Here is an 11,537-nt window from a genome sequence, read left to right as displayed (position 1 = left end):
CAGGTTCAGATTTACAGCACACAATATGCCATAAAGGTCCTGATTATCTTAAGCACTAACTCTGTGCATTGAAGCATTTTGATTGGAACATCTGCAGCACGGAATATTCCAGGAGTCCTTTTAGAGGATGATTTTACAAATGCAAACAAAATTTTGGTTAGACAAAGCCATTATGTAACACAGTCTCAGTTCACAAACACAATTCAAGTTCAGCTAGAGGGATGTTGCACTTTCTTTTAAACCTCATCAACAACAATGCGCAGCACCCTGTAATTTTAATTTGCATGAGATTCAGCACATTTTTTTGGTCTCAGATTTATATGGGTTTGTAACTAACAAGCCTCATTTGGAGTTTGAGCCTAGTGGCAGAATTGCTTCCTACATCAGCTGCACAGGCCACAAGAATTGAACCCCATATAATATACAAACACATAGTGAGGATCTGGGTGTGAGGCAGACTCATGAAACCATCAACACCAACAAATGTCTACAAATAAACAAGAAGACAGAAGTAAATCTTGTTCTTTTAAAACACTTATAAACCTCTGCTAAATATTTGGCACCATGATAGAGAAAGGACATTGACATAGTCCAGAGAAGTAAACAAGAATGATAAAATTTGATTGCTAACATGCACAGAAAGTCTGGAAAAACATGAATACAGTGAAATGAAATCTAAGCTTTTAAACTCTTGAAATGGTGTTTCATAAAGGAGTAGAGCAGAATCACCCAAGTAACAAGACAGTACATTTTATAGAGCAATAACAGAGTTCCTTAAATAGTATAAAACTGACTGTAGTTTTAGGAGAAAGAGCTGTTAGCCTGCCTCTGTCATTATACAATGTTTAGCATTTAAGGACTTCCAACACAACTCTGAGTTCATTGGACATTTTTACTTAGAAAAAGTCAATGTTCCATCATTTATTGCAAATTATTATACAGATAATAATTGCGGTTATTATACAGATAATACCAATATCCCAACCTCTCTAAGTTCAAATGCAAAGATCCTGTTCAGTAAACAGGGAGAACATCCAGGCTTGTCAACTAATTTGTTATTTTACACATTTTAAAGATCTAAAAACATAGGTAAGTGAAAGGACAGACGACAATTTTAGTTCTTCTTCTAGAAAGTGTGACTGCTTTGCACATGCATTTACATCTTTACACAAGGGTGAAAGGATAGACACTTATACCACAGGAAAAGTTTGTGTATCTACAGTGAGTGTGTTTTCTGTGTATTGCATCACATTTCTGAGTATGTATGCTATTTCCCCTCCTATTTTTATGTCCTCATGCTGGGAGTTATTTGATGGCACCGTTTATATATGAAAGGGAATTAGTCTGAAAATAACTGTATGTTATTCTGCACAACTGGGTGCTGGTGTCAGAGTGCTCACGTTATCAGACTGAGGACAAACATACATCCTGAAATTCCAACACTCCTGGGGCAAAGAGCTCCATAGCTCAGCATATGCTTGCGAGTGACCTGACAGACCCCAATTGCCTGATGAAGCTCTGCTGAAATGTTCTGTCTGTCTCTTTCTGGCCTTCTTTTCTGGCTGCTGCACCACCTCCACGGCTGTAGATTTCCACCAATACGTTTGACCGACCACATTTTGAAACCCTACCTTGTCTGCCTACTTCAGAAAGTGCTCAACACTGAGAGGAAAGGGAGTAGTGTGTTTTGTTGTTTTGTTTTGTTTTGTTTTGTTTTTTCAAAGTGAAAGCATGAGTGACACCTAAGGAAGAGATTAAGATGACTGAGGGCAACTTAACACTGTGCAGTGGATTACGGCACAAAGATCCCCAAACTACCCTGCAACAAATGAGATACAGAACAAGCAGCAACTTAATTACACCAGCACTGCTCCATGAACTATTTAATCTTGCCGAGAAGCACCCTACAAATATTGGTTTCCAAGACTCAAGATCCCTGGTTTTGTGGCTAAATTGAAATAAAAGCTCATTTGTTCTAATCCAAAGATGAAAAAATAACATTCAAAAGAAAACAATCTGTTTAAGCATCCATTGTGGGCATTTTTATAACATTCAAGACTAAACTTGTAAATGCAGAGAAACAGCCCCAAAATCCCTCTTCTGTCTTCCACAGCACAATCTTAGCACACTTGCAGAGAATGCAAGTTTTTTCTTCTTTATTTTTTTTTTCTTCTTTTTTCTTTTTTTTTCTTCTTTTTTCTTTTTTTTTTTTTGTTTATTCTTTTCTTTTTTTTTTTTTATCTGCTTCACTGTAAGCCAAAGTTTGATCTAAAGGTTTTGTGTCCTGCTCTAAGCAAGGGTGGAGACCCACTACATCTGTCCTTTTCTACTCATTCCAATACCCAAAAATATGTAGATAACTACTGACTGCAGAGAAAGAGATTGACACTGTGATGGTGATTAAGGAGTTCTTTGGGGAAGTTTTGGTTTCATCTCTTAATCCAGTAAATATTTCAGAGTTTCAAAGACTAGAGCAAACCACCCTGAATCCCCTGCAGCCCACAGCAAAACAAATTCCCTTGGAAACAAAGGGCTATGGTTCAAATTCCTCTCCCAAATCTGGCAAAAAATACTGCTTGAGGAAAGGTGTTTTTTCTCCTTCTCCACTTCATAATGGACACTCACCTCTCTGCTGTAAGGGAAGGCTTCTGGGACTAGATCTAAGTCCTGCGAATATTGCTTCTGAGTCTATTTTAAACAAGTTTTATCAAATTCACCCACTATCACCAAGCAGTTAAATGCCCCATTCTGTCAGTTCAGTTTGTCCCTGCAAACATTTATAAAAATGTATTTCTAATACACCATATTAAGCATCTTCAAACTATTCAGTTTGGATCTACATGTTTGTTGTGTAATTAGGAGAGAAATGGCATTTCAATGCTAAGTCCAATACTAAAAAGATAAGTAAGCTTTTACTTCAAGGACTCAGTTAAAATTTCTAAACTGACAGTAATCACAAAGCTGTCAGGTACAGGGAGCCATCAGCTTATAAAAACTGTTTATATTGCATAGCCTCTCATTTCCTTGTGCTCCTCTCTAAGATTAAGGTAATGCACATGTACGAGGAAAACCTTTCAGCTGCACATTCACTTGTGCCAGATATACCTGAGCATAATACATTACAATTACTCACTTTCTCATCCGTATATGTTTACCAATGCAAATATTACCTAACCAGAAGCCTTTTGCAACAACAGAAATAGTATATTTTATATCTCTTTTGATATATTCAAGGGTTGTGTCAGAGTACAGTATCACCAACAGCAAAATAAATCAACAGTGGAATGAGACAGAGCCTAATCACCGCTAACAACCACTTCTGTTCACACAAAAGTGGTCACAAGCACAGTGCAGCCTGCTCCTGACACTGTGTTCCCCAAGGACTCAGATGCTCACCAGGAATGGTATACAGGCTAAAATGGTAAACAGCTAAACATGGCCTTGCTGCTGACTGGCAATGCATCTTCTGGGGGCTGAACTCTAATATCTTAGCTGTGTTGGAAGGCCCACGTCTGCCATTCATCCAATAAGTTTGTATATGAACTTGAGGTCATGAGACTGCCTACCTGCAAAGCACCTATAAAATGCTCCTTTGCAGGCCAATGTTTTTTTTCAGACAGAAAGGGACAGCCAGGGGAGACCATCATTAATCTATGAGAATCACTTTACTCCAGGAAAACATATTGGAGCAGGTTAGTGTTACCTGGTTTGGAAACTACACCTTTAATACAAAAGCAAACACAAAATAAACTTTGTTATTATTATTACTTACTATGTTGAAGACCTCTGCCTGAAGTAGCAGTGGTTCTTATTAAACCCTTTTTCCTAAATCGTCATGAATTTATCCCAGGAAGAAACACATTTTACTGCATTTTTTTCTTTTTTTTCCCACTGTTGAACCATGCCATCTACTGGCTATCCGGACAAAGACAGACTGATGAGAGCTCAAAACACAGGCTTCTTCAGAAGTTGAAAAGGACATCCAGAGATTATTCCATCCACTGTCCTGAGGGAAAGGATGGCCTCAGATTAGGTAACCCAAAGCCCTAAGTATGTCAGATCGAGTATCAATTATTTCCAGCAAAACAGATTCCATTATTTCAATATTTAACTGTTTTCTCAGTGAAGCATTTTTCCCTTCTATTCAGACAGAACTCCCCAGGGTGATTTGTCTGCTGCCTTTTGCCCTCTTATTGTGCGTGCCTGTGAAGTGTGCCTCCATCTGCTCTAGAAATACCTTGTAAATATTTGAAGAATGTGACTAGTTCCCACCAAGCGTTTTCTTCCCTAGGCTCCACAAACCCAGCGCCTCAGTCTTTGTACATAGAGTTCTTCCACACTCTAACCATCCTGGTGGTCCTCTTCCAGTTCTCAATGTCTCTCACTGCCAGGGTCTGCTGCTGGTTCATGTTCATCACTGCCCACCAGGACCTCCAGGGCCCTGGTCATGGAGCTGCTTCCCAGCCAGTCCACCCCCAGGCTGTTCTGCTGCCTGGGCTTGTTCTATCCCACACATAGCACTTCATGTCTGTCTGTGTTGAACATAATGCAATTCTTGTTGGCCCTGAGGTATGCTGACATCTCACTGTGTGGTGATTCTTCCTTCTTACTTATTTACTTTCCTCTTGTTTGGCTTCATACACCACTTTGCTGAGGGTACATTCAATCTTTTCACCTGGACCGTTACCTTAATATAAAAAATATACTATCAGACTCTGTATTAGCCCTAGTGGAATTCTACATGTGACCAGCTCTATAAGTTCAACTTTGAGCCCTTTGCACACTATTGAACGCTCTTCCTACCAAATTTTTTGTCCATCTGCCATGTCCATATCTTAGATCATCAGCAAGGCTGTTGGGAAGCAGTGTCAAACACCTTGCTATGCATCAAGTTTTGGCACCCAAAGGTCTCCCTGCCTCCACCCAAAGGGCCCCCCCACCACAAACAGCCCCTTGCTTCCACTAAAACTCTACCACAGGAGGCAGTAAGGTTAGTTATTCACATGTAAGCAAATAGTTTCTGTGAGGACATGTGACTTTTTTTTACAGTGTCTGCTGACTGGTCTACAGCTTCCTGGTTCTTTCTTTTTATAGACACAGATAATACTTGTCTTTTTCCTGTTGTCTGGGACCTTCCTCTGATCTCTGTGACCTCTCAAAGCTGATAGAGTGGCTTTGCAATGACAGAGCAGGTTCTCTTAGCACCCTCATCCCAGAAATCCCACAGACTTAAAAAATGTGTCTCTTATTTGTACAAATAGTCCCTACTTGACTTGATATTATTCTTGGTAGTGCACAGTTTCATTCTTTGATTTTGGTGCAGAACCAGTGCTGGTGGCTACACATGTATATGGGCCTATCATAAACACCTTATTTAAGAACTATGTAGAACAAACAATGCCAAGCTATTTGCTTAAGTCTTCAGCTACTGAAATAAAGCATACATGTGAAAATAATCACTTCTGACTGAAGATAAAACTAGCTTTCAAGCTTGTGGTAAAAAAAAAAGTGAGGAAGAGGTGAACCACCACCATTGCCAAAAAAGACTTACAAAATACCTTTTTTTAAATCTCACAGTCATTTGGAACCTGACTGACACTTTTTGATTGCTTGGCAAAAATAAACTATAATCTGTATTATTTTATACTTGATACATATATTACAAATGTATAAAATTTACATTTTTAGTGTTATTTGTCTAGGTAAGTGATCACTGCTAAGCCTCAGCTATCTACAAACATGTTGCTGGGCTAACAAACTATCCTCTTTACATATACTAACTCCATGCGTACTTACAGAGCAAGCTCACCTAAACAATAAAGTAGCATTCATACTAATCTACTAGAGGACTTTCTTTAAGGGACACAATGCTAGTAAAGGTTCTGTAAACCACGTCTTGCCCTCAGCTACAGCTTTATGCCAATCGTGCTCTGAAATCTGCAAAGCACCAGTGCACACACTGGTGTGTGTGACCAGTGCAAAAGGTTTATGAGAACTCTGCACCTATTCCTGCGAGATGTACTGTTTGCATAATATTAGCAACAATCAAAACCAGACACAGAATACTCCAGTTTGAAAGGGACCTTCAGGGGGTCCTACTCCAAAGTATAGTTCAAGTATGACATCTGCATCATCATATGAACAATTAAAAACACTATTTGTCATCCTATGGAACAATATTAGGTAAAGAAGATGTACCCTTGATGATCAGGAATTACTGAAGCAAACTGGTCACACAAGAGTCCATGGGTCCTGATGGGCTGCACCCATGAGTGCTGAGGGAGCTAGCTGATGTCATTTGAGAGGCTACTCTCAAAAAATTGATCAGTGATGGTGACTGGGAGAAGTGCCCAACAACTGAAGGAAAGCAAATGTCACTCCTATCTTCAAGAGGGACAGGAAGAAGGACCCAGGGAACTACAGGCCAAAAAACATTGCCTTGAGTACTCTGCAGTACTGCATCCAGTGCAAGAGAGACATGGACATACTGGAGAGTCCAGCAAAGGGCTGTGAAAATGATGAAGGGTCTGTAGCAGCTTTCCTATGAAAAGAGGAGGAGAGAGCTGGGACTGTTCAACCTGGAGAAGAGGATTCTCAGGGGGGATCTCATCTATGTCTATAGACACCTGAAGAGAGGGTGCAGGATGAAGGCAGGCTGTCCTGGTTTCAGCTGGGATAGAGTTAATTTTCTTCCTAGTAACTGGTATGGTGCTGTGTTTTGGATTTAGGATGAGAATAATGTTGATAACTCACTTGACATTTTATTTGTTTCAGAGAAGCACTTATACAGAGCCAAGGACTTTTCAGCTCCTCACACTGCCCTGCCAGTGAGGAGGCTGAGGCTGCCCCAGGAGCTGGGGAGGACACAGCCAGGACAGCTGGCCCAAATATCATGCTGAACAATAAAACTGGGGGGAAGTTGGCCAGGGGGGGCAGCAGCTCCCGAGGGTCTGGCTGTGCATCAGTCAGCGGGTGCTGAGCAGTTGCATTGTGCATCACTTGTTTTGTATATTCCTTTATCATAATTATTACCATTATTTTCCATTCCTTTTATGTCCAACTAAGCTGTCTTTTTCTCAGCCCATGAGTTATACCTTTCTTTTTTTTTTTCCTGATTTTCTCCCTCATCCCACTGGTGGTGAGAGGGATGGAGCAAATGGCTGTGTGGTGCTTAGCTGCCTGCCAGGTGAAACCACAACACAGGCTCCTTTCAGTGCTGCCCAGTGCCAGGACAAGAGACAGTGGGCACAAACAGGCCCACAGAAGGTTCCCTCTAAGCACCAGGCAGCACTTCTGTGCTGTGCAGGTGAGGAGCCCTGGCACAGGCTGCCCAGAGAGCTGTGGGGTCTCCTCATGGGAGATCTCCAAAAGCCACCTGGAGATGGGCCTGGGCAGCCTGCGCTGGGTGTCCCTGCTTGGGCAGGGCTTGGAGCAGGTGAGCCCAGAGGGCCCTGCCAGCCTCAGCCACGCTGTGAATCTGTGAATATATTATATTTAATACAAGTCACCTGTTAGGTTATAAACAGATAACTAATACTAAATAAATGAAATGCGTATGTTTAAATATACATCTGTGATAATATTATAAGGGACTTGAGTCTTGACTAATATCCCTTTTAATAATGGACAATTGTGACATACCTCCCCAAAAGTAGCTTTGTTTGTATATCCTGCATACAAATTGTTCTGATCCTCAGTAATTTTCAACTACGCAGCAAAAGTATTCAGGGAACAAGAGGTCTCCTGGTTAGGGCAGATATGTTTGCTATATGTAGTGAAATTAGACTGCTGCATAACATACAAAAAGTAAATATAATATTGGAAATATTTTACATGTCCTGTAACGTGAGGAAAAATACACAAGACCAAACAGTTCACTTTCACTGAAAAGTGAATGATACATGAAGGATAATAAAACTACCATATTAAATTAAATTTTAAAATTAAAAGACAAGAAAGCTTAAGACTCGGGGCTATTTTCCATATGCACTTCAGTTGTCTCCTTCACCAGTTTTCATTACACCAGGATAAGGAAACAGCTCCATCCCTTACCCTAAATATGACTTACTAAAATGAGTGCCTAGAGGATGCATCTTAAATATCTATATTTAAATAGCATCATGTGTTAATTGAATTCTGTTCTGTTTTTATGTTTACATTCTTATCTTAATAAAACTAAATTGCTTGTCTCACTATAGACAGCTTTTTATTCACTGTTTGTGTTAGACTCACCTTAATCATAAGTTGTCAACACCAAGGTAGTGTTTTTCAACCAGTTTAATTAACTAGAATGTATTTCAAGTGTGGTGGATTAGAAAAAGTTCAGTTTATCGAAATATGCAAATATAAGAACTTGATGTTTCCCTAGCAAAGCTGACACAATTCATAACTAACTAGAGATGATTGTTTTTGTATGTCTTCCCAACTCTTTAAAGTTTTAGAATTAGTAGTTTTAGTCCTTTACGTCTACTTTATTTGGAAGAAGGGAATAAATTTTGTATTATTCCAAGCCCTTGGTTGTTTACTTGCTCACTTTGAATGAACAGCTTACTGAGCTGAAGTAGTTAACTTGAAATGAAGGAAAGGACTCCCTCTGAACCTGCAGGATGGAACACCTGCAAAAGGTCCAGTATTTCTATGAAGTGGAGTCATGCTTTTCCACTTTTTGTGTAGTAAACCTGCAAAGCCTGCTGCCCCGTGGTGGGGATGAGGAGTGGCTGCACAAGAAGAGCTCATCATGTGCAGACACCAGGTTCCTTAGTGACCCAGCACTCCGTGCAGTGGCTGTTCGTGTTCACAGAATCACAGACTCACAGCAAGGCTGAGGCTGGCAAGGCCCTCTGGGATCACCTGCTCCAAGCCCTGCCCAAGCAGGGACACCCAGAGCAGGCTGCATGTCCAGGAGGCTTTTGGAGATCTCCCATGAGGAGACCCCCACAGCGTCTCTGGGCAGCCTGTGCCAGTTTTCTGTCCTATTCTGTCAGAGAAGATTGGAAACCAGAACCTGGGAAAAACACAGAATTACTTGACTATTAAGCTTTCAAGTAAGTCTGCTTACTTCATCCAGGGAAAAGGACACATTTCTACTTGGCTGGGAGTCAGGAACTCCACTTTGCCATCATTTCTGAGCCAGGAACCACACTTCCAACATGCCTGTTTCCCCAGCCAACGTAGCTTAGCCATTTTTTTCTTCAAACTTGTCCTGTCACAATTGCTATTCCTTTGCCTCTTAGTTTTCCAGCTGTTCACTCGTCTCTTCTGAAGTTAAAGAATACCAAGAAAAAGCAGCAGCAATGGATGAGCCTGAGTACTCTGTGGCTTGCATACTGCATTAAAGCCTACCATTAGAAAATGCTTGTCAGTGACCACCACTTCCAAAACACTTCACCAGGAAAGGAAACAGAAAAAAAAATGCTAGAGAACATCACTCCAGTATATCCTGGCCCCTTTTGCTTGATCGTTGCTGAGTCCAGTTCTTATAACATCTTATAATGTCTCAGGACAGCAGTCTTCTTTCTGAGAGAGTGTTGCTTCTAAGATTAAAAATACGTTGGTGAAACAAACCTGTTATGTTTGTCACCATGTAAAGCACAGAAAAGGCAAGTGCCCTCATGTGCAAATGCAACTATCTTGAACTTAAACCACAAATTTCATCATGAAAAAAAAAAAAACAACAAAAACACACACACACACACAAGGATCCCCAAATCCATCTCTTCAAACCACAGAGAACAAAACTTTACATCTAATTCCATACAGCTTTTTTATCTTCTTCCACAGTGAAATCAGATTTCACAGTTGGAGGATATGAGCTCCATCCACCAAAGCAGGAGGATGCCACACCTTGCAGCTCTCCAGGTAAGCAGACGTTTGTACACAGCACTGACCCCTCTGGGCACTTTCTGCACTGAAGCATCCTCCTTCAGCATGACAGGGTGGTTAGTGCAAGCGAGTTCTAACTCAGCACAAAAGAGTCTGTTCACAGAGGAGGGGCAGCCTGGAAAGGGAAAAGGCAGCACAACATAAACAAATTTTATTTCTCCAGCCATACTCTTGTTTAAAAAAAAAAAATATTGAATGTTTAATTTGGCATAATTTTAGCTATTGCAATTTGTCTTTGGTGAACATAAAGAAGAACATTGTGCAGTGAATCTGGGCAAGAAGTTGTATAGCTGCCAAGACTTTCTGTTTAGAGCTTGAAATTGTTTTCTATTTCAAATTATAATGAGAAATCAGAATCTGGAAATATATATATATATATTATTATTGTTGTTATTATTATTATTATTATTTTAAAAGAGCCAATGCACTCCAATAAGGAAATGCCTTCCATATACTGCAATGTAAGGCTGAATACACACTGTTATTGTTTAGACAAACCAAGGGATATAATAACTTTATAGGCTTTTTCAGGTCTTACAAGTGTTTTGTTCAACATATACCTTTAAACTTTAATTGCATTCTTAGAACTATGTCATGGACTTGCTACAGGTCCACAGACAGCAAAGTGGAATTCATGGTATTGGATTACTAGGTGATCCATTGACTACGGGGACATATACAGAGCTACTGAATTCTTACATTTAACAGGTTGTTATTTTCAGGTAATTACTACAGAAATAAGGGTGCTTTTTCCCATATCAAGAAAACAAAAATATAACTATTGTAAATATTTTTGTTTAATCAATCTCTGTTTACTATTTATTTATTATATTTTATATATTTAATACATTATTTTTAACACTGCTTACAAATAAGTATAGCAAGGTACAGTTTACTGAACATAAACTTATAATATTTAAACCAAATTACATATGAGAAATCCTTTTGCTTCTTTTCATTTCTTGGTGTGCAGATATGGGACAGCTTTTTCAAAACCAGAGGTAGTTTTGTGGTTTTTTTTTTGTGTGAGGTAGTAATATAGGTACTTAGGGTTTTTTTCTAAGCCACAGCAAGTCACTCCATGTGGCTACAGTTACCCTGTATAGCTTCAGGTGATAATCTTGGGGCTTTCAGTGGTCATAGTGTTAGAGCCAACCTGGGTTGGACTTGCCTTACATAAGCAATGTTATCAGTCCTCGTCGTTCAGGAAATTGTTCAGATTAATTCAAGCAGCAGTTACCTAAAAAATGTTGTAAAGACCACACAACAGCAATTCCAGAAAAAATAATCTGCAAATAGAGCTTTAAAAGAAAGTAGCTGAAATTGCATTTCACTGTTTTGTGGCCTCCAATATCCTGTGGCTCCCTGTGACTTCCATGAACTTCTGTGGGTCAGACTTGAATATCAGATATTTCCCAGCATAAGGAAACACGACCAACATTTCCCAGCATAAGGAAAGATGACCAACATAGTGTTACAAAAAGCAGGAGTTATTACTACTCCACAATAGGAATTACAAGATTTTTAAGTCAAACCTAATATTTTCATTGCAAAGAGCTTGTCTAAGCTATGTTGAACTAATTTCTAACTTTGAACTATTTAGTCATTCAGTCAGGATAAGTGCCTACACTTTAACACTGACAAAATCCCTAAAG

This window comes from Aythya fuligula, chromosome 1, assembly GCF_009819795.1.
Source record: "Aythya fuligula isolate bAytFul2 chromosome 1, bAytFul2.pri, whole genome shotgun sequence".
Lineage (NCBI taxonomy): Eukaryota > Metazoa > Chordata > Aves > Anseriformes > Anatidae > Aythya > Aythya fuligula.
Note: the sequence above shows the minus strand (reverse complement) of the source record.